The sequence below is a fragment of the Schistocerca nitens genome, chromosome 2, assembly GCF_023898315.1.
Source record: "Schistocerca nitens isolate TAMUIC-IGC-003100 chromosome 2, iqSchNite1.1, whole genome shotgun sequence".
Classification (NCBI taxonomy): domain Eukaryota; kingdom Metazoa; phylum Arthropoda; class Insecta; order Orthoptera; family Acrididae; genus Schistocerca; species Schistocerca nitens.
The window spans coordinates 880,088,924-880,113,826 of NC_064615.1; the positions used below are offsets into that span (position 1 = coordinate 880,088,924).

The window sequence follows — 24,903 nt, forward strand, 5'->3', positions numbered from 1 at the left end:
ATTGAAGTATCTGGCTAGTGATTGTATACAAAGGAGCAAGTGACTCTTAATAACAATTATCTACAAAGTTATTGGCACATTTTTTAATGAATTGGCATACTCTTTTAAATTACATTTGAAACCTCTTGTAAATAGAAGTTCAGTGTTATTACATTTGTTAAGGTTTTCTAAATCCAAGTTCCAAGGCATTAGACTGTCTCTCCTCCACTGAAGGTGCAAATTTTGCTGAACTGGACTTCATGCCTTTGAAAGTGATGACTGACTGAAATTCACTAAGGATAGGAACTCCACAATGACTTATTACAAGAATTGCTAATGTTTTTTCGAGGTATGGACAGCACTACAGAACTTGATATATAACACCTATGTTGCTTGTGTGTACCATGTTTACAAGTAAACAGGAATTGAAAAACATAAAGCCACCTGCTATTCTGAACCAACAGTTGGAACTTGTTGCAAATCATACCAGATGAAGTAACAGTTTGCAGTAAATTGTTATTTCATTGACATCTTTTTCAGAGAGGGTTTGTGTCTTGGCAGGGTGCTCCAACTTCCATACATTTTACATTTTTCAGCTTGCAGGCCTTGCATGTAATTTTGTGTTTCAACTCCTTGTTGAACAAATGGGGGATTTTAAGACATAGAAGTACACTATGCGATCAAAAGTATCCAGACACTTGGCTGAAAATGACTTACAAGTTCATGGTGTCCTGCAATCGGTAATGCTGAAATTCAATATGGTGTTGGCCGACCCTTAACCTTGATGACAGCTTCCACTCTCGCAGGCATACGTTCAAACAGGTGCTAGAAGGTTTTTTGGGGAATCGCAGCCCGTTCTTCACGGAGTGCTGCACTGAGGAGAAGTATCGATGTCGGTCAGTGAGGCCTGGCATGAAGTCAGTGTTCCAAAATGTCCCAAAGGTATTCTATATGATTAAGGTCAGCACTCTGTGCAGACCAGTCCATTACAGGGATGTTATTGTTGTGTAAGCACTCCACCACAGGCTGTGCATTATGAACAGGTGCTCGATCGTGTTGAAAGATGCAATTGCCATCCCTGAATTGCTCTTCAAAAGTGGAAAGGAAGACAGTTCTTAGAACATCAATGTAGGCCCGTGCTGTGATAGTGCCATGCAAAACAACAAGGGATGCAAGGCCCCTCCATGAAAAACATGACCACACCATAACATCACCGCCTCCGAATTTTGCTGTTGGCACTACACACGCTAGCAGATGACGTTCACCGGGCATTTGCCATACCCAGACCCTGCCATCAGATTGCCACATTGTGTACCATGATTTGTCACTCCACACATTTTTCCACTGTTCAATCGTCCAATGTTTACGCTCCGTACACCAAGCGAGGCATCATTTGACATTTACCCGCGTGATGTGTGGCATATGAGCAGCCGCTCAACCATGAAATCCAAGTTTTCTCACCTCCAGCCTAACTGTCATAGTACTTGCAGTGGATCCTGATGCAGTTTGGAATTCCTGTGTGATGGTCTGGATAGACTTTTGCCTATTACACATTACGACCCCCTGCAACTGTCAGTCAATCAACAGACGAGGTCGGCATGTACGCTTTTGTGCTGTACGTGTCACTTCACGTTTCCACTTCACTATCACAACAGAAACAGCGGGCCTAGGGATATTAAGGAGTGTGGAAATCTCGTGTACAGACATACGACACAAGTGACACCAATCACCTGACCATGTTCGAAGTTCTGCAGAGTGCCCCACTCTGCTCTCTCACTATGTCTAATGACTACTGAGGTCACTGATGTGGAGCACCTGGCAGTCGATGGCAGCACAATGCACCTAATACGAAAAATGTATGTTTTTGGGGTGTGCGGATACTTTTGATCACACAGTGTATTAAGCCACTGTTCTTCCATTTGTATAAATTGGAGCTTCTATTGATCTGTTAAAATGATCATGGCATTTTATTTGTTTAGTCAAATAAAATTATATGGATTATTTACTAATTAAAATATTACAGTGTGTATGTGTGTGTGTTTTTCCATCCTCTGGTGATGTACCAGTGCCATACATTCCTTATCAGCGGCAGACATTTAATTTTCGCGACAGCCACTCCATAATAGTTTAACAGGAGCCCTGCTGATTGATTAAGTAGTTGACAACTCAACTTCCAGAGCTGTTTTAAATGCTGCACACTGCTGCCTCTTCTGTATTTTTGATTTACAGGTTGGTTGTCAAGCAGCATTGAAGGCAAAACACTTACTTTGGTTAACAATGTTTATCAACCCTCATAGCTTGATTGCTTCCTTAATAATGCTGTCCCAAAAACCATTAGCTGGGCAGATTTCAAAATTGAACATGTGCTTTTTCATTAAGCTGTTCTTGGCTATGCCCAGATTATACATTGTAAACATGTTCTGTGCTATGAGGCACAGCCTGGTTGCGCTTGTCTGATGTATGGGTTTTCCATATTCATGCAGCATGTGATAGACCCCAGATGTACAAAGTAGAAGGTTATCTTTCACACTACCCAGAAGGTTTCTTATTTTGGAGGTGAGTGAAATATGGGTTTGATACTTCTCTTAGACAGGCTGTGCACACTGGCACAGTGCCAGACCATTTGTGCGTGCGCGTGTGTCATCTTTGTTAACATGTAAAACGTTTTTAAATCGGAGCAAATGATGTATTATCAGATTAAAGTCCCCCCCCCCCTCATTTTTAGGGGGGGGGGGAGGGGTGTAATCTAATGGTGAGATCTGAGAGATCAGGGAAGTGTTGCCACCACAACCTCCACTCATTAGTCAAGGTGAATTGCATTCAGTATTTGCCTAGGTTCAGGACAACCAGATATCCCTACATATGATCAGGGGTAAATGTTCAAGATTTACTAGCAAAATTTTTTAAGGAACCCGATGTAATGGTATTTTCAATAAAAAGAAAGTCCAACTGTAAAGATTCCAATTGGTACTTCCATACTCCTCTGTCATTGAATCAAACTTGTCAGAGACAGTGAAGATTCAGTACTGCCCAGTGATGCAAATTCCATAAATTTATGTGTGAATATCGGTTTTTTATTCATCAGGATGCGTACAAATATCACACTTTCAGTTTTAATAGTGTGTATTATTTAGCATACATCTAAGTCACTTTTTTGTTTGGGACTGCCTAATAAGACATTTTGTAAGTCTGTAATTATTGTTTCAACATGAAGCAGTTTTAAGGTCATTCCATTACTGTTCTGGCTGTTTGGTGTGGATGTGTTGGAGTTTATCAGTACACGTGTACCATGTTCAGTGAGCATTTTAAGTAAATAATTTCTGCTTCAAGAGAAATCTATTGATTTTTACAGGCATCAAAATAAACTTTTGAAACAAAAGCTGCTGCTAGAAATCACCTATATTTACTGCTGTTGAAGGCTGACAATGTGAAAAGGACAGCATGTCTACATCAGTCTGTTTATGAGAATAACCTCAACAAAACAAAACTTCCACATGCAAAAAACGGTTGCAAGGCATTATTGGCTGGAAGACCCAATCTGAGGTTTGGCCACTTCGTACAAGTATTTCCATTAAATCCCACTTTAGTGATTGCAGGTCAATGAAAGTGAGATGAAATGGTGAGGACAATGCAAACACCCAGTCCCCGAGCGAAGAAAAACTCCGACCCAACCAGGAATCGAAGCCAGGATCCCACCATCTAGAGGCAATGCTAACCACTAGACCACAAGCTGTGTACTTCACATATAACTACCAAGTAATTTCAGGAAATCAGTAAATTTTATCTCAGTTTTTTTTTCACCATTATAAAACAGACCACTTTCTTAGGTATTGTAGTTTTAGCTCTAAATAGATGTTACAATCATTGTTATTGATGAAAGGAAAATATCATACAGAAATGTGAAACGTATACAGACAGACAGGTGTGTTGGCTAGTATTTACCTTATCTCAGTACAGCTGACACTAACAGAAAACTGACAAAAATAAATAAAACCTAGCTTTTGGAAACTTGCTCCCTCTTCAAAGAGGAGAGAGGGGGGAGGGAAATGCATGTGAGTCACAATCTGTGTTACGAGGTAACAAAGAAGGTAAACAATAATGGAAATACATTAGACTAGCAAAGCTGGTAATGCATTGAAATTGCTAAATCGAGGGATTGTCCTTAAAGTAATGAGATTGGTTCTGGTAAAAAGAATTAATTGATCTGGTTACTGTGTATTGTTATTTTTTTTCAAAATAGTCTCATTGGGTACAAGTTGTTTGTGGATCTCACCCCATGCTTGTCAAATAAGGCCTTGGAATTTGACATCCTCCCTTTCCTTGGGGACTTAGAGATTTGAGGGGTGCTCGCCAAGATTCGGTGCTTGGTTTCAGGATCATACTGTAACACCCATAATTCGTCAGCTGTTGGTATGTTGCCAAGAAGTTTGGTTCACCATACAACTATTCCAGCATCTCACAGGAAACGTCAACTTGTAGTATTTGTTCATCACTGAACACTTTAGTTACCAATTTTGCCCAAACCTTCCACATGCTCAGATTTTGTGAACCATAATTTTGCACAGTTGATGTTTTTGGTCATTAATCTTACATTCAAACAATGGTCAGATTCCATGAGATTTTTCACTTTCGCCACATTTTTGACCAAACCACTCATTAAAGTGCATCCAGATCACTCCATGTCTTCAACGGTCTCCCATTCTTGAACCACTGGAAAACCTGGGCCTCTGAGAGTGCATTGTCTTCCACCATTCCATTGTTGTTTTACAATTGTAAGCCTGTGCCTTTGGCTTCATTATTGCTTTAGCTAACACAATGATAATTTGTGTTGTCATACATTCATGTGAGCAGCAGTATAAAATAAACAGCGAGTGTGTCCACTTAATGTACAAAGTACGCCACGGCTTGGTCATTTTTATTTTGTTATCTTTTATGCTCGGCAAAATATTACCCATAACAAGCAGGTTCAATCATTTTTATTTTGTTATTTTTTATGTGCAGCAAAATATAACACATAACAAGCAAGTTCTTGTATTCCGTGCAGGGCAAGATCAAAGCTGATTGACAAAGAGCTTGAGTGGCTACTCAAGGCCAGGTTTCAACACTGTACCAGATGAATACTCCGAGATAGAATAGTAACTTATCACACAAAGTAACTGCAATTCAGATTCTAAATAAGAACAGTATGGTGACTGAACAGTCACTCTCTCCACTGGTGATATTTTTATTGAGAGGGAAACATGTAAATGGAATAAAAGATGTGGTAATGTGACCACAGAAACAAAAAGAAAGATTGTTGCAAAAAAATTTCCTGGACCTAAATATGTTGCTTGAGGGGCCACAAGTGAAACAAGAGGCTTTATGGACAATACTCGCCATGGAAATGTGTTACCCGTTTTGACGTAACCAGCAAAGTATGTTTTATTTTTATTTTTTAATAAGCAGATGCTTGCTCATACATTCTTCACAATAATATTGAAGTGTACTGTGGGAAACAACCAACAGGATCATACAATGTTTCAAGTTCTCCATATGATGTAGGATGGCTTATTACTCACACTGAATGCTCCAGAACAAACATTACAATGGATAACCGGCACACCAGTTATTCCTTAGCCGCCGCCTCATTGAAAAAGAGGTTAACATGAATTGGTCATTGAGAAAAGAGAGAGACAATGACAAGAATTTTTGCCAGAGAAAGACAGGGCCCACCATTCCTCTCTGGGTTTCAGAATGACATGATGTTAGAGCATATGTACAGGGGGGGGGGGGGGGGCATTTTAACCTGTTTCAACTATACTCAATTTTGGAACCATTGCCAAGTGACAGGTAAACCAGAGATAGTTTTGTGTTACTATGTAACAAAGGGAGAAGTCTACATAGAAAACCAACTGGTTGGTGCGTATTCCATTGCACAGGTGACAAGAAGATGACAATTGGTCATATTCTATCATCTAATGCAGATGCCCTCAAAGTGAGGGCACTAGCTTTTCTCCAGCCTTTATATGTTGGATTATTTCACAAGAACCGACCAGTAGAACATGTCAGCAGGAATGCTGAGAAAACTAATGAGTAATGTTTAATCACACAGCCCTTCAAGAAATTGATTGTTAATTACAGCCACTGTGACTGTCCACGTGACTTTTGCCAGATTTACGGAGTCAGCTGAAGGGTAGTGAGCTATAAACTGAATTCTAGTTCATGTTCAGTGGAAATAATTAATCATATTTAAAAGATGTGACCTAAGTACTGGATAAGTGGCTGATTCGCAGTGGTAACAAGAGAGTCCACGGAACCGATTCACCCAGCATTTCTTCTCCTTAAAAAATATACAGTCCTTATAAGGAGAAAAGATTCAAATTTCAACAAAATGCGTTCTTCTTTCGCATCTTCCTTTGTCCTGATCAGCAAAGTTAGTTCTAAATGCAAATGCAAAACAAAAGTTCATAAGCACCAAGTTGATTGTCTGACCTTACAAGCATTCTTTTGAATAATGAGGAATGACGTCAATACGCTCTTTGGATATTTTAGCCAGTGATAGCTTGACGCCTATAACACTAGTCACCAGCAGACAATACTTTCAGACCACATATCTAAATCCATTGAATTTTCTAAGTGCCATGGGCCACAACTAAAAGGAAGTGTCAGGTTCCTCAAGAAACGGACATCAGTTCCTTAAGAGCATCCCCAGAGGTATCCTACTTACATGCAAAATCCAAATCACCACACTTTATTGGTGAGAAATTAATTCTCCCGCAGCAGCTGTCGAAACGTGAAATCATGGATGGAGAAAGGTTTGGTGAGAGTCAAGACCACTCTCATATGATCAGAAATCAGTTGCTACCACATCTTCATCATAGCCCCAAATTAGTCCTGTAACTTAATGACAGTACTAACATTGGAAATCTTTTCCAGCTTTGTGTTTTTGTGAATTACTGTTATGAAAATGAAGTGTTCGAGGGCTGTGGATTTTTTTAAATCTCTGGAAGGGAGGACTACATGTGAAGATCTTTCCTTTCTTGTGAACTCCTTTTCTGTTGGTATTACATACGTATGATGCTCAGGGAGGAAGGCATTGGCTTACACTCATGGTTCTGTTTTGGATGAAAAATCCGTTCTAATATTATGCTACTTGGTTGACGTTTTTGAGAAACTGAATGATCTTAATGCATTCACTCCAAGGCCAAAATGTAGTATTATCTTTCCAAGTATTTGCATTTAAGAGAAAACTTGAATTTTGGGAAACCAGATAGGGTAACTGTGAATTGTTTTCTTTTATGAATGATTTCATGAAGGAAAATGAGCTGGATGTTGGTAAAATCAGTAGAATTAGTTTAGTACATCTCGTAAACCTTCATCTACACTTTGAAGATAAATTTCCAGAAACTTCAACTGAGTGTGGTGGGATCCACAGTCTGTTTGATACGATCACAAGAGACCACTTGTCAACAGTAGACCAGGAGGAACTAATAGAACTGTCAGGTGAGAGAACACTTCAAAATGAATTTAAACCAAAGTCTCTTGAAACTTTCTGGATGCAGACTCTGAATGAATATCCCAATTTAACAAGGACAGAGGATGTGTTACTACCCTTCACATCAACTTACTTGTATGTCTTAACATTTGCCACAGTGGCATTAATCGAGACGAAGCATCGGTCCTGACTGCAGCTGGAAGAGAATCTGCAAGCTGCTGCTTCAAAGATCCAACGAAGAGTGGACTTGCAAATTCAAGCACCGACATCACACTAAATGTGCAAATGTCAAAAATTTCCAAATTTTGAACCATGTGCATTTTTGTTCTTGTTTCCCTTCTGGATGATCAGTTTGGATATAACAGTTTTTAAGTTAGCATTTAAATGTCAACTGTTGTTCTATCTTCATTTGCACATCATGATCTATCAAATATTAAAATAACTGAAAGCAATATAGGTGGAAACAGGCAACCTTAAATTAACTAATTTGGCAACAAATTTTTTACAGAAATATGTACGTAGTGAAACACAAATATTTGCTCACTGCCAAAAACTGAACATGCAGCCATGATTATTTATAAACTATTTTTAATTGTGAACTTTCACCACCATTGAATAATGCATAAGTATGATAATTTAGAAAAAATGTTTAACTCTCATGTGTTTGAATAATTATTATTATTATTGTAACTGATAGTTGCAACAATTAGAAGTAAATAGATACTGTGGGCAGTTTCTGTGGTAAATACTGAGAAAGGAAAGAGAAATGGGGGAGGGGCAAAATAATTTTGTGTTTCAGAAGAGGGTGTGACAAAAAATGTTTGGAGATATAGCAGGAATTTATGCTCAAACCATTTTTCATCCAAAGTAGGTAAGCTAAAAAAGAAGATAACAGTTTTTCTTGAAAGGCTTAGCATTTTCTCCTGTAAAGCCTCAGGTACTGGAAAGAGCTAAGATCCTTCACTTCTGCTGACAGCGACTTGCCTTGAAAATACAAAGAACCATGAGTTGCGACAATTAAGGAGCCTGCCACGAAGAAAAGAGGATGGCAGGTGACATGGGTGAGCAAAAATCACCTGTATTACCATAAGGTGTAACTTCTGCTTTTTTTGGAAGGGACATGTCAAAACAACACATACAAGTGAGAAATATCAAGCAGTTCTCGAAAATGTACAAGACAAGTAGCTACACAGATCTAAAGAAATTTGTAACAAGTGGTACTGATGCACAGAATGACCCTGTCATTTTATATTGCATTGAAAGAGTGGCGGTGTTGTGCACTGTGCACTTACAAAAAGTGTCGAGCTAGATTTAATATGAGGGTAATCCCAAAAGTAAGGTCTCCTACTTTTTTATGAGTACAGAACTCTGTGTGGCAGTTGGTCACACTGTTATGAAGAATGCTTCACGTGCTGTGTGTAAACATGCGCACGCCGCACTGGGGCGCTCAGTCTTGGCTTAACAGCCGTTGAGAATGGAGCTCCCATTGGATGTTACCGCTAAGTGAATTGCGCACAGTTATTCGGTTTTTAAATGCAAAGGGCACTGCGCCGATTGAAATCCATCGCCAATTGATGGACGTGTGTGGTGAGTCGTGCATGGATGTCAAAAATGTCCGTAAGTGGTGTAGAGAGTTTGCAGCTGGTTGGACTGAAATTCACAACGAACAAAGGAGCGGGAGACCGTCAATTTCTGAGAAGACAGTGTTGAAGGTTGAGCAAAGCATGCATGAAGATCAGCGGATCACCCTGGATGATCTCTGCGCGTTGGTTCCTGAGGTTTCCCAAAGCACCGCTCACAGAATTTTAACAGAAACATTGAACTACCGGAAGGTGTGCGCAAGATGGGTGCCACACATACTGACTGACGACCACATGTGGCAACGAGAAAATGCTTCCCGCGCATTTCTTCACCACCTTGCAGCCAAACAGGACAACATTCTGGACTCAATTGTCACGGGTGACGAAACCTGGGCATACCACTTCACACCTGAGACCAAGCAACAATCACTCCAGTAGTGGCATCCTTCTTCGCAGCATGGCGGTTAACTGGTATGACATGGGCATACAAAAACTGCCACAGCGTCTACAAAAATGCGTTGAGAGAAATGGTGATTATGTCGAAAAATGTTCAAGTTGTCAACTGATGTAAACCATTGCAGAAATAAATAGGTCTATGCACTACTATCTTTCCTATCTGGCCACCCTCAGCCAGCTCTTGTTCTTTTCCGATCCTAACGCTATTGGGTTTCGAGGGCTAGGGTCTTTCATTTTCCAACCTGTACTTCTCATGCAGCGTCTGACCCAGAGCGGGTGTCTGCAAAAGGCGTCTGTATCCCATGTTAGGGGCGGCCTCCAGAACTGCAGAAGGCAACGGAATACCACTGCAGATTATCTTCCGTGCATAATGCAGTCTCCATTTTATGCACAAAAATGGCTTCCTTTCATGTTAAAATCAGTGTCCGGAGGTAAAATAGTCCCCCATTCGGATCTCCAGAGGGGTCAACTTGAAAGGAGGCAAAAAATCAAAACGAGAATTGGTACCTGGAATATTGAAACTCTGCTACAAGCAGGAAAACTAGAAAACCTTAAAAGAGAGGTGGAAAAAAGAACCATATGGACCTCGTAGGAGTTGCTGAGGTAAGATGGAATGGATGTGGAGAGCTGCAGTCAGATGAATATGTATTGTACTACTCAGGAGGAGAAGTAAAGGGAATGAATGGAGTAGGAATGATTATGACAAAGGAATTGGCTAAATGTGTGGTATATGTAGACTATGCAAATGACAGGATCACAAAAAGATTTACTGATTGTCCAGGTGTATAAGCCAACTTGAGAACATGATAACCAAATTGTAGAGGAAATGTACAGTGTAATAGAGAGAGTAATGGACGAAAATAAAAAATGCTGCAAACTAGTAATGGGAGATTGGAACACCATTGTGGAACAAGGAAATGAGGGAAACATAGTAGGCAGTCATGGTCTTGGAAAGAGAAATGACAGAGGTGAACGGCTAATTGACTTATGCAGGGAAAGACAGCTGACAGGTAAACACATGGCTCAAGAACCACAAAAGAAGGCTCTACACTTGGAAGTCACCAGGGGATAAATACAGAAACCAAATTGATTTTATACTGGTAGAAGAAAGATACAGGAATGGAATCAAGAAGGTGCACACATTACCAGGTGCAGATGTTAATAGTAACCACAACTTACTTACGGCAGAAATAAAAATAAGAATGAAAAAACTGAAGAAGGCGACCATGGTGAAGAAGTGGGATCTAGAGATGATAAGATCCAACAAAGAACAAATTACAGAAATGCTGTCTCGGGAGTTTCTAAACACATTACGAGATAAAGAACCACCTGATAATGCCAACGAGCACTGGAATATGCTGAAAGAAGGAATCATTAAAGCAGGATAGCAAAATATAGGATATGAAAAAGGGAAAAGGTAAAAAAAAAACCATGGGTCACACAAGAAATGATTTCCAAGATGGAGTAGAGAAGAAAATTGAAAAACAAGGACACTGAAGATGCAAGAAAGATATACCGTAGGTTAAATAATGAACTGCAAAGAGAAACAGAGCAGGCTAGGAAAAAATGGCTAAAAGAGGAATGTGATGAAATTGAAGAACTGGACAGGAAGGGAAGATACGACTTACTATACAACAGAGTAAAGACAATGACATGGGAACAAAACAGAGCAGGAAGTGCTACTATGGAAATTTTGAGTAAAGACAAAGAGGTAGTGTACAAAGATCGTGACGAAGTCCTCCAGAGATAGGAAGAATATCTAAAAGAGCTGTGACACAAATAGCAAACCAGAACTCTGGAACTTGAATCACACAACAGTGTAAGTGATGACGAGAAAGGGCCAACCATCATAATGGAAGAAGTAAAGTCTGCCATAGCTGCAACGAAAAATGGCAAAGTGGTAGATACAGATTATATTAAAATGCTTAAACAAAGATGGAATAAGAGAAATATTGAGGCTATGTAATAAAATATATGACAGAGGTGAATGGCCTGAGGACTTTCTGACAACAGTAATGAATCCATTACCGAAAAAACAAGGAACCAAGAAATGCAGCGAGCACAGGACAATCAGCCTCATTTCACATGCAGCCAATGTGATGTTAAGAATAATGACTTGAAAAAGTAATGGAGGAGCAGTTTGGCTTTGGATGGAATACGGGCACCAGAGACGCAATAGGACTCCTACGAATCTTGGGAGAAAGGTTTCTTGAAAAAGGAAGAGACCAATATATGTGATTCATCGATCTAGAAAAGGCATTTGACAATGTGGTTTGGGACAAGCTGGCGACTATAATGAGGGAAAAGAGTGTGGACTGGAAAACCAGAAAACTTGTAAACTCATTATATCTTAATCAAAAAGTTTCAATTAAAGTGAGAGGAGAAAGTACAAACTGGATCTGAGTAGGAAAAGGAGTAAGACAAGGCTGCTGTTTATCACCTACTCTTTTCAATCTCTACTTGGAAAATACGATTAACCAATGCTCATTAGATGACAAAGGAGTAGAAATTGGAGGAAGAAGAGTAGGGTGTTTGAGGTTTGCTGATGACATGGTCCTTCTAGCCACAGGAGAAAAAGAATTACAGGATTTGGTGGACACCATTGAAGCTAACGGAAAAGAATATGGAATGAAAATTAACACAAATAAAACAAAAGTATTGGCACTAGGAGGAAATAAAGAAATAAAAATTATGCTGAATGTAGAAATTCTAGAACAGGTGCAAAATTTTAAGTATCTTGGAAGCAGGATAGACACCGACTGGAAGTGCACCACAGAAATTAAAACAAGGATAGCAATGGCAAAAGAGGCATTTTATAAGAAAAGGAGAATGTTCTGCAGTATTCTGGACAGAGAACTCAGAAAGAGACTCATTAAATGTCTTGTATGGAATGTTCTTCTATATGGCACTGAAAGGCTGGAGGTTTTTGAGATATGGACATGGCAGAGGATGGAAAGAATAAGTTGGATGGACAGAGTAAAAAATGAAGGGGTACTGAGAAGAGTGGGAGAGAAACGACAGTTACTAGATGTAATAAAGAGAAGATCTGTGGCAACATAGTGATATAATGAAAGTTTATTTTTTGTTGTTGTTGTTGTTGACAGTGATTTAGCTAATACAGGTTTACTGTGGGTACTTAAAGACAGCTATTCTTTACATGTGTATAAGGTACACTGCATGCTCGCTCTAGGGTTAACGAAGGCAAGTGCCTTGGAAGTGGTTTTTCTCAGGTGAAAGCAAAATTTAGTCATGTAGCACTGTTCCAGCAAATGCTCCATTTTTCATGTTTTCTGATATGACAACAACTCAAAAAACAGCTTGTGGTGCCATGCATGATCCTCACTACATCAGAGTTCTGATACGACTACCTCCTGGTGCATTGTTTAGGTTAGACCCATCACCACAAATCCCACCATTGGAGAGCACACTGCTGACAAACATAACACAGATCTGTGGACAAACCCTGTATGAGAACTGAATACACGTTGTAATCTCCTCCTCTCCCTCCCTCTATCCATCCAACCTCCCCCTATTTTGAGTCTTGTTCATTGTTATTGCAAATGAAAGCTCGACTGGAACTGAAGTGGCTTGAAATGAATGGGTAAATTGTTTGGGGTCATTGGTATGAGAGACCTTCCCAGCTGCTGGATATGTGACAATAGTAGCTTCAATGACAGGGCAGTATTTCACATAGTTTTAATCTGCAAATGGTAAGGATTACAAAGTTTTGTGCAATTTAGTTACCATAGTAGTATTGTTTGTAATGACAAGCCAATAAAACATATATACAACTCTCCTATTTTCTGCTAAAATTAACGAGGGAAAAAGCACAGCACATTGTTGTGTATACCATTTTTGTTTAAAAAATGTGAGTGAAACAACATGTCTGAAGGTTTAAATGCCTTGCCGTTGTGTTAAAAGTGACTGCGAGAAAGAAAACGAAACCGTACATGTTCACAGCTCAGCATTTTATTTCTCGCAGTCGGTTTTAAAAGAAGATCAGAGCATTGTTGTTTAAAGAAATCTACAGCCTATAACAATCCAAACATTTGTTGGAGTATCATATAAAATTTGAAATGAATCAGTTAAGAACTTTACAAGATTTTTGCCAACAATGTATAGACTAATAGCAACAAACAGACCTGACTTCTTTATGGAAGACCACTTCAAAATTCTATCAGCGACAAGGAGCAGTTGTAGCCACAGTGATTATCACAGCACAAAGGGCAACTAAAATTAATGTTCAATAAACTAAACAGAGGGACAATAGTGTCATGATAGAAGGAAGAGCTCTTAATTTATAGTTATAGGAGTGGGGATGCACAAAATGCAGTTCAAATTTAGGAAAATAATTCACCAAGTGCTGGACAGAAGTGCTCTCAGGATAACAGTTCATGATGGGAGGGACACACTGTAAAGAAAGTGACTATTGCTCATAGGTGTAAACAGAGGACAGGGTTATTGATTGATAGTGACCACTGCTATCATCAGCAGCAAACTGTATCATGATTTAATACACTGAGAGTTGAACTTCAAAATGAACAACTTAATAACAGTCTAGATGACAGAACTTGAAATGAATTTACAGGCAAGTAATGAATATTAAGGATAATAAGTAATACTGATCAGAAGAGTTATGATGAAGAACTACATGAAGCAATGAATTACCTAGAAGTGTTGAAAATTGAGTAAGAATAGCATCTAGTGGAAGAGGATCCTGAGGGGAACAGTTTACCTCTGAAAGAAATAAAAATGGAAAATCACCAGGAAGAGTTAGAATTCATGAGACAAATGAAGTTAAAATAAGTAAAACTCAAAAATTACATACAACCTTACTTACAAACATAATTGTGGTTTCCCATTTTCACTCACATTCACCAACTCAGTTGCACCCAAGCATGCAGAATGTAAAATCATGAATTACATCAGTGTTAAAATATGCTGTCAAAATCCTCTTTGATGTGCGCAGAATAAAGGCTATAAGAATGAATTAGGAAAATGTAGCTTATTGATTTATAACAACCTCCTCCACCACAATTTTAGGAGGAAATCATACTTTTTACAAGATCTTAATAGCTGCACCACATTCCTCTGATCATCCAATAAAACAAAGAACAGATCAAATGGTAAACTAGCCTCTGTGCCCTTGTCTGCATATAAAATAAAGACTTGGTTGCCTTGATGTAAAGCTTTCAATATGTCGTGAGAAAAGTGGGAGTTGGGTTTCACATGACTGATGTTTTCGAAATCCATATCGTTCTGTTTGAGGAATCTGTCATCTCTATAACTGTTTATAATAAGCAATGCATCAAATTGACACTATCTTGGTGTGTTATTCCAGTGGATACACCGAACATTATCAGTGGCCCTCTTACTCCCAGGAATTCACAACACCACCAAGTCTCTGCCCCAAAGCATAAATTGGCCCCAACAGCAAGTGACTTCTACATCACGTCAAGGCTGCCCTCTCCTGTTACTGTTTACACAACATTTGCACAAGCAACGGATCAGAGGGTGCATAGTGAATGCTTCCCACTTACATATTACTTGAGAAGTTACTAAACATAATGGCCATCTGTAGCTGTCCTGAAGGCTCATAGTTTAATGGAGTATTCCTAAGAATGACACACTAAAAAGTCCTTTCCAGCCATTCTTCTTTTTACCAACACAATTGTGAACATCAACAGTGAGAATGTAGTATGCGGGGAGGGACACATTGAGCCATGGAATTTTGAGTACGTGCTTCCTCGGATGCCACATTCACTAACTCATTTCCCTGAATTCCCGTATACATTGGTACCCAGGAGCGGACCATCTCCTTCCCTATACACTGTAGGCAGAATAGGGAGTTCTGGATGTCTTGATTATTTTAACTGATGGGCAGATGCATTTTATATATTTAAGAGCATTCAAGGAGTCTGAGGAGATGAGAAAAAGATTGGATATAATTCTACATCACATACAGCAAATGCATTTGGTATAAAAATGTGGAGGACAACTTTAGGCAAAATCACTGAGCAGTTAAGCTCTGATTAGACTCATCTGTGAACCTTCAGTCATACAATACTGAGCTAAAAAATTACCATAGAGCACCATTCATCCTGTACCTCAGTAAGCCTAAAATAGTGCTGAGACTCTTCAGATACTGGGGTGACAGTCAACTCCAATCTTGGCTTAAAGTTGGCAAGTGTCTTGTGCCATTCGTCACTTGTTCGTGAATTGTTCAGATCTCAAATTCACTACTAATTTGTGAAAATTTGTCTCAGTGGCAAGGAGAGCAACAGTTTGCCATGCTAATGTTTGTGGAACAGCACTGAACCTGTGCACCTGACCACCATGAGAAGCTTGCTGCTGGATAGCAAGTATATGGTTGATCCTACAGGTTCCTATGGCTAGCCCAGTGATCAAAAATAAAATAGAATACACAACTGTATTGGTTTGGATCTGAGAAAATTGTTACATTGGCAACTCTGTATATCTAGGTCTTGTTATTTTTTGTACTTTACATTGTTTGAAAATAAGTTGTGAACGACTGATTATTTTTGTAAATATATAATGGTGAAGTATTTTGTAGATTATGGTTGTAAAGAACTCCAGAGGAAAGGATGTTGAATTCAGTTTCAAAGGTAAGTTATATTTTTGTTCGCCTTTTGTCTATGCAGATTAACATTTTATTAGCAAGAAAGAAAACTGGCGTTCTACGGATCGGAGCGTGGAATGTCAGATCCCTTAATCGGGCAGGTAGGTTAGAAAATTTGAAAAGGGAAATGGATAGGTTAAAGTTAGATATAGTGGGAATTAGTGAAGTTCGGTGGCTGGAGGAACAAGACTTCTGGTCAGGTGACTACAGGGTTATAAACACAAAGTCAAATAGAGGTAATGCAGGAGTAGGTTTAATAATGATTAGGAAAATGGAATGCGGGTAAGCTACTACAAACAGCATAGTGAACGCATTATTGTGGCCAAGATAGATACGAAGCCCACACCTACTACAGTAGTACAAGTTTATATGCCAACTAGCTATGCAGATGACAAAGAAATTGAAGAAATGTATGATGAAATAAAAGAAATTATTCAGATAGTGAAGGGAGATGAAAATTTAATAGTCATGGGTGACTGGAATTCGAGTGTAGGAAAAGGGAGAGAAGGAAACGTAGTAGGTGAATATGGATTGGGGCTAAGAAATGAAAGAGGAAGCCACCTGGTAGAATTTTGCATAGAGCACAACTTAGTCATAGCTAACACTTGGTTCAAGAATCATAAAAGAAGGTTGTATACATGGAAGAAGCCTGGAGATACAGACAGGTTTCAGATAGATTATCTAATGGTAAGACAGAGATTTAGGAACCAGGTTTTAAATTGTAAGACATTTCCAGGGGCAGATGTGGACTCTGACCACAATCTATTGGTTATGACCTGTAGATTAAAACTAAAGAAACTGCAAAAAGGTGGGAATTTAAGGAGATGGGACACGGATAAACTGAAATAACCAGAGGTTGTAGAGAGTTTCAGGGAGAGCATAAGGGAACAATTGACAGGAATGGGGGAAAGAAATACAGTAGAAGAAGAATGGGTAGCTTTGAGGGATGAAGTAGTGAAGGTAGCAGAGGATCAAGTAGGTAAAAAGACGAGGGCTAGTAGAAATCCTTGGGTAACAGAAGAAATATTGAATTTAATTGATGAAAGGAGAATATATAAAAATGCAGTAAATGAAGCAGGCAAAAAGGAATACAAACGTCTCAAAAATGAGATCGACAGGAAGTGCAAAATGGCTAAGCAGGGATGGCTAGAGGACAAATGTAAGGATGTAGAGGCTTATCTCACTAGGGGTAAGATAGATACTGCCTACAGGAAAATTAAAGAGACCTTTGGAGATAAGAGAACCACTTGTATGAACATCAAGAGCTCAGATGGAAACCCAGTTCTAAGCAAAGAAGGGAAAGCAGAAAGGTGGAAGGAGTATATAGAGAGGGTCTATACAAGGGCGATGTACTTGAGGACAATATTGTGGAAATGGAAGAGGATGTAGATGAAGATGAAATGGGAGATACGATACTGCATGAAGAGTTTGACAGAGCACTGAAAGACCTGAGTCGAAACAAGGCCCCCGGAGTAGACAACATTCCATCGGAACTACTGACGGCCTTGGGAGAGCCAGTCCTGACAAAACTCTACCATCTGGTGAGCAAGATGTATGAAACAGGCGAAATACCCTCAGACTTCAAGAAGAATATAATAATTCCAATCCCAAAGAAAGCAGGTGTTGACAGATGTGAGAATTACCGAACAATCAGTTTAATAAGCCACAGCTGCAAAATACTAACGCGAATTCTTTACAGACAAATGGAAAAACTAGTAGAAGCCGACCTCGGGGAAGATCAGTTTGGATTCCGTAGAAATACTGGAACACGTGAGGCAATGACCTTATGACTTATCTTAGAAGAAAGATTAAGGAAAGGCAAACCTACGTTTCTAGCATTTGTAGACTTAGAGAAAGCTTTTGACAATGTTGACTGGAATACTCTCTTTCAAATTCTAAAGGTGGCAGGGGTAAAATACAGGGAGCGAATGGCTATTTACAATTTTTACAGAAACCAGATGGCAGTTATAAGAGTCGAGGGACATGAAAGGGAAGCAGTGGTTGGGAAGGGAGTAAGACAGGGTTGTAGCCTCTCCCCGATGTTATTCAATCTGTATATTGAGCAAGCAGTAAAGGAAACAAAAGAAAAATTCGGAGTAGGTATTAAAATCCATGGAGAAGAAATAAAAACTTTGAGGTTCGCCGATGACATTGTAATTGTGTCAGAGACAGCAAAGGATTTGGAAGAGCAATTGAACGGAATGGATGGTGTCTTGAAGGGAGGATATAAGATGAACATCAACAAAAGCAAAACGAGGATAATGGAATGTAGTCGAATTAAGTCGGGTGATGTTGAGGGTACTAGATTAGGAAATGAGACACTTAAAGTAGTAAAGGAGTTTTGCTATTTGGCGAGCAAAATAACTGATGATGGTCGAAGTAGAGAGGATATAAAATGTAGACTGGCAATGGCAAGGAAAGCGTTTCTGAAGAAGAGAAATTTGTTAACATCGAGTATAAATTTAAGTGTCAGGAAGTCATTTCTGAAAGTATTTGTATGGAGTGTAGCCATGTATGGAAGTGAAACATGGACGATTAACAGTTTGGACAAGAAGAGAATAGAAGCTTTCGAAATGTGGTGCTACAGAAGAATGCTGAAGATTAGATGGGTAGATCACATAACTAATGAGGAGGTACTGAATAGGATTGGGGAGGAGTTTGTGGCACAACCTGACCAGAAGAAGGGATCGGTTGGTAGGACATGTTCTGAGGCATCAAGGGATCACCAATTTAGTATTGGAGGGCAGCGTGGAGGGTAAAAATCGTAGGGGGAGACCAAGAGATGAATACACTAAGCAGATTCAGAAGGATGTAGGTTGCAGTAGGTACTGGGAGATGAAGAAGCTTGCACAGGATAGAGTAGCATGGAGAGCTGCATCAAACCAGTCTCAGGACTGAAGACCACAACAACATCAACAGCAAGAAATTCTAAAATTATGGGTACAACAATTCGCAGAGATAACTGGTTCCCTGCTGTGTACAGTACACTATGCAGCCAACACTTCACAGAAAATTGCTAGCAAGTAAGACCAGGAGCGTTAACAAGATTGTTTAGAGACGATTCTAAATATCTGCAGAAAAAGATGTTTGCAAGGAGACAATTGGTTCAAAAAGAAACTGTTACTACTCACTTAAGTTAAATATATTACAAGTTAAAGAGGAGGGGTGGGGGTGGAATAACAATACAAACACCATTTAGTTCCAACCAGCTCTCAAAGCTCTATTTCTAATAAATAGCATAACTTCTGGATGCAAGACGAATGTTCTTAATTCTGAATCAACTGGTTTTTTTTTTTCCCTTGCAAAATTTGAAGTATGACCCTGTTCAGAATGAAAATATTGATTTAAATGGTGCTTGAGTGACACACGGTTTGAATTATTGTAGTACTCTGAATTATTAAATCGTAGTAATTATATTAACAACATTTTGTATTACATAGCAGGATTTATTTTCAAAAAATATTGAAAAATTTAAAATGTTGTGAGTGTGCCAGATTGTTAATTTCTGAGAATGTCCGAGTTAGTGACTATACGTATTGCAAAAAGCCTTTATTTGATCCAACTGCTTTTACTCAACATGTTTGTGGAAAGATTAATGCTCAGTGTGTGAATTTGGTGTCATACTATTTTTCTGTTACTTAAAAACAATTTTTTAAATATGTGGAACTTAGATTAACAGCTAACTCAAAAACTTTTGTAACTAGTAAATTCCAGGGAAAACGTTGTTCTGTGCAACAGCATCTAACAAAATCAAACAATGGAGACTCCAAGTAGTTGCGATCTAACAAAAATCATTTTGTTTACAAATTTGTAGTATAAGTAAAAGTAAATGGTGAATTGAATATCGTTTACCCTTAAATTTTGTTCATCCTTTTCCACAAAAACAAATAGAACAAACAAAAACTGCAGAATGTTAAATTCTTTGTAAGCACATAATGCATTTTATTCCTAATGAAGGTCTTCTAACTTGTAATTTGATGTCTGATGAAGATTATGACCAAGTTACATAAATGTTATGTCTCCCAGGAATTTTTACTTCAAATTTTTCTGCTAATGAAAAAGGCAACACGAAGAGAATATTTATTTATCAATAGTACTTTATTTTATATGGGTATTCAATGTTCAAATAATTGCTCAATTGAGCAATTACGAAATCAAACATACAAATTTGATATAAAATGTGATACATTAAGCCTATGATATTGGCAAAGTAAAATTTACTTGTCTACTTGATAGTCAGCTGTATAGTGATAATTGGATGGACACGGTCAGATATACGTCCACCAATATGTTGAGCATGACTATTCCATAATACACAGTACTACTTCCAGATTACCATTGAGCTCACTGGGCTAGCCTAAGACCCTCACCGTGGATAGTTTCTATAGTCTTGATGTGTATAGGTCTCACTGATCCATAAATTGTAAATCTGTAAACTAGCAGGGATCATACAAAAGATTTATAAAACTGTAGAAGACATCTCATCTGCTCCCCAAGATATGCGGCTAAGGCACTTCCAAGATTTTCAGTATTTTAGGGGTTTGGTCTTCAGATGTGGTAGCCATGACAGCTTTAAATCAAATGTAAGACCCAGAAGCCACAGTGAATCTTTAAAATGTAAAATGATGTGCCTCATTTTCAGATATCATATTTACGCACAGAAAATTTAAAATCAGTAAGAACAGCCCACCCTTCTGACCTTCAAAAAGCAAGTAAAAGGTGCTGAGTTGCTATTGCAGAGCTGGAAGAGGAACAAAACACCACAGAATCATTTAAAAACAAGGAACGTTGCGCTGGGATGTTTTAATTTATGTAATATTGCTTATGATAATGCAAAACGTGTTACACTTACAATACTGCCTTAAGTGGTACTAGTCCCCTGCACAAGTCTTTCAGACACAACTTAACTAAAAAAAATTTCACTATGGGAAGAATTGTATGAACATAGGTAGAGTGTAAATGGAAGTGCCCCAATGACGAAGCTGACACAGGTAGTTTTGCCTCCTCCAAGTATTATCATACAGACACCAAATGAAGGGTCTGGTTGTCAATAATGGATCTGTACTTCCTGAACCCACATTTCAATGGTAAGGAGAATCTAGTTCCCATATCGAAAAGTGGCAGTTATAGGACTTACAATGAGAGGTCTGCAGTGGTGGGATCAACTTTTTGAAACTGTCTACACAGTGATGTAGATTTAAGAGCCAAGGAATCACATCCTGCAGCCATAAAAAATAATATTAATTTACAAATTGGTCGTAAAGCATAATGGTTAAGGTACTGACTTGACACGTAAAAGAATGTGGCTTCGAATATTGTCATGGTTTATATACAGTTTTTTTATTTGTACTTATTTGTCTTGTTATTTTATTCAATGCAATTAATTCTTCAGTTTCTCTTACTTTTCTTTCTATCATTCTTTTCCCACTTTGAACCTTTATGCAGGTGAATTTAATTACTTTTATTTATCTATCATAATGTTTAAACATTAGAAAACGCTTGTCTGTTGATTAAAAGACAAGACAATATATTTGTTTTGACTGTGTAATGGTGTCGAGAATATATTTTTCGTTACAAAATGTACATAGCAATTATCATACAGACATTTAAAACAAATTCTCATTGCACTATGGACAAAATAATGTGGATGGTGATTTAAACAAAATTAGGGATTAATAGTAAAATTTAATTCAAGCAAAAGGAGAAATAAAAACAATGAATGCAATAACATGGACAAAAATGTAAGATTATGGAAGTTAATATTAACAATAATCAAAATCACATGTATAAAGATGCCAAAGGAGCAAATGATGTATTTTGTATTAAGACTAACATGGCATGACAAAAAATAGAAAAAATACATTTAAACCAAGTAACTGAATAAAAATAATGATCCATGTAATTTCAATAAATTTTTAAAAATAAAAAATTCAATGCAATTCACAAGATTTGAACTTGCATCCTTTTGCATGTAAAGTCAGTACCTTAACCATTACGCTATGCAACCAGTCAATAAATAAATGCTATTTTTAAAGCTTTACAGATTAAGCAAAATTCTGAATTATTTTTTTTTATCAGTTGCTGACAAGCAAGGGCCTGCCAGGGTGAATGCTTGCACAATGTGATTCCTTGGACCTTAACCTATATTGCTGTGTAAATTGTATAAAAAGCCAATCCTGCCAGTAGGAACATCTCCTTGTTAGAGTTTTTAGGCCTGAAGTCAGACCACTCTTTCCATGATCACATGGGGGATGTGATACTGGATTAAGGATGGCAGTAAGAGCAGTTGGGACAAAATACTGTACCATTGGTTGAGTGTTGTTTGAGACACTTCTCCTTCAGTAAAGGTCAACTGGCCCACAATCCCTTTCAAAAGTTCTTCTAATAGTGCCCCGTACATCAGGTGATGTAGCGGATATATTTAATGAATTCAGGAATTCTTGCTACAATCTCTTCTAGCTCTCTTGATCAATGCAACAATATTTGGTCCTCAATGCCCAAAAGGTTGTGAGGTTCTCTATAGTAGGTCGGCGTCTGAACCTTTTCAGAGCTGCCCACATAACTCTTGAGTGAAAGCAGCACTCCTCACTCAACCAGTATCTTAGTATATAGTCTGAAGACATTGTTATATATGCATCACCAGTCTGGCAGATCAGCATTATAAGGTGAGTCACACATTCCTGAATGCTATCCTGATGTTCAGATACAGCTAGTTAGCCTTGTTGAAGGTCCACTATGGCATATGAACTAGTGCAATATCTACCTGCAAGTTTGTGTTGAAGAGAAGGGATGAGGTGTGGTATTTTGTTGTTGTTGAATGTGGCCAAACAACTTCAGCCCCCTTCACACTAATGTCATCCCTTCTGTGGAGGCAGTTTCCTCTTAGCAGAGGGAAGCTTTTTTTAAAAAAGATGTCTCTCAGAAATATAGGCACAATGGCCTCCCCTGTGCTAATTGTTTCAGCTTCTCTTATGTGTGTCCTGGACCTCTTTAGGTTTTGCAAAGGTATGGGAGACATTTTATTGGTGAAGTTTTTCTATATCTACTTTTTCCCTTGTTGGTGAGATATGATGATACACTGAGGGTGACTATCCGAATATTTAATTCAGTGTGTCTCATTCTTGTGTTAAATGCCAGTCAGGGAAACATGCTGTGGACTGAACCCACACCTGCCATAGGGGAAAATAACATCTCTGTGACTAATGGTCCTAGGTGAAAGAAGTATGTATTGTGCAACAGCATAGTGAAGCCGGAAAGCAAGACTTACCTTTGTACTCAGGAGCAAAAGTCTTGGAATCACCAGACACATCAAAGTAAACTTGTCCAGTAGGTTTTTAGAACAGCAAAGTGTTTCTTTGCCTCTGTAATGTGATAGCTATGGTTTCTGGATGATGTTATCATGGAAATTCACAGGGATGGGCCTATCGCAACATTGGGAAGTGGCACGGGAGCCAAGTGACAAATGGGCACTTGGCTTTATGGATTTCGGTGAAATGGTCGATTACAAGAGAAGGAAGGTGGAAAGTGTTTTAGTGCAGAAGCATGAAAGAATGTGAGCAGTCACAGTGTGAAATAAGGTGAGAGGCAATATGAATCAGCACGAAGGAAGAGATGGCAATTTTATATGGAGCAGCAGATTGACACAATGAAAGGCAAAGTGCTGATGGAGAAACTTTCTCTAGTTTATTTACAGGTGGTAGTAAGTAATTGGTAGAATACAGAGGATACATAGGTTTTCTGTTTAACTAGAGGTCAGGAAGGACTTGGTCCAATGATGTTACTGGGGCTAAATTAAATCTCCCATTTCAATGTGTGTAAAAATCTAGAAATGATAATTAACTGAGATCAATAAAACAGTCCGCTTCTTGTGGTCTCGTGGTAGCGTCCTCACATCCCGAGCATGGGGTCCCAGGTTCGATTCCCAGCAGGGTCTGGGATTTTCACCTGCCCCTGAGATGACTGGGGGGTGTTGTGTCATCTTCATCATCATCATTCATCCCCATTACGTCAGAGGAAGGCAATGACAAACCACCTCCATTAGGACCTTGCCTAGTATGGCAGTGTGGGTTTCCTGCATCACGTCAAGAAGCATGGAACTTCATTTCCATTTCCAATAAAACACCTTCACTTTTAATTTAAACAAACAATGGAAACTCCAGGTAGAAATATCAACAATGTGGGAAAAGACAGACTGCTACTTACTGTATAGATGACACATTAAGTTGCAGACAGGCTGAATTAAAAGACATTTACACATAGTTTTCAGCCACAGCCTTTGTCAGCAGAAGAGAAACCCACACCACTCATCCACATGAACATGCACAGTTCACGCATACATGACTGCCAACTCTGCCAGCTTGGGCCAGAATATAACTATCACATGGAATGGAAGCAGCAGTCTGGAGGGGGTGAAGAAGGGGAAAGAATAGCAGTGTACCGATGGGGGGCAAGAGAAGCATGGACTGGCAGAGGTGCAGGGACTAGAATGCCAGCAGATTCCTATATAGCAACAGGTTTCCCCATCTCCCTGCCTCACAAACTCCTAACGTTGTGCCTGTTGACATTCTAGTCCCTGGACACACTGCCAGACATCACTGCTCCGCCACCTCTAATGACCTCATTGTAGAGGGGCCATTGAACACAAATCATCTCCTCGTCTTCCCTCCCCCCACCCACCCATGCACTGCTGTCCTTTCCCCTTCCCTACTGCCTCCAGACTGCTGATTCCATCCCAAGTGATAGTCGCATTCTGGTCCGAGCTGCCGGAGTTGGCA

At 38.9% G+C, this 24,903-nt stretch overlaps 1 protein-coding gene across 1 annotated transcript in view; it reads right to left on the reverse strand.

Moving 5' to 3' along the window:
• LOC126237181 (mRNA (2'-O-methyladenosine-N(6)-)-methyltransferase) overlaps nt 1-24,903 on the reverse strand; it is a 165,578-nt gene that overhangs the window by 13,127 nt on the left and 127,548 nt on the right. The window lies entirely within an intron of this gene.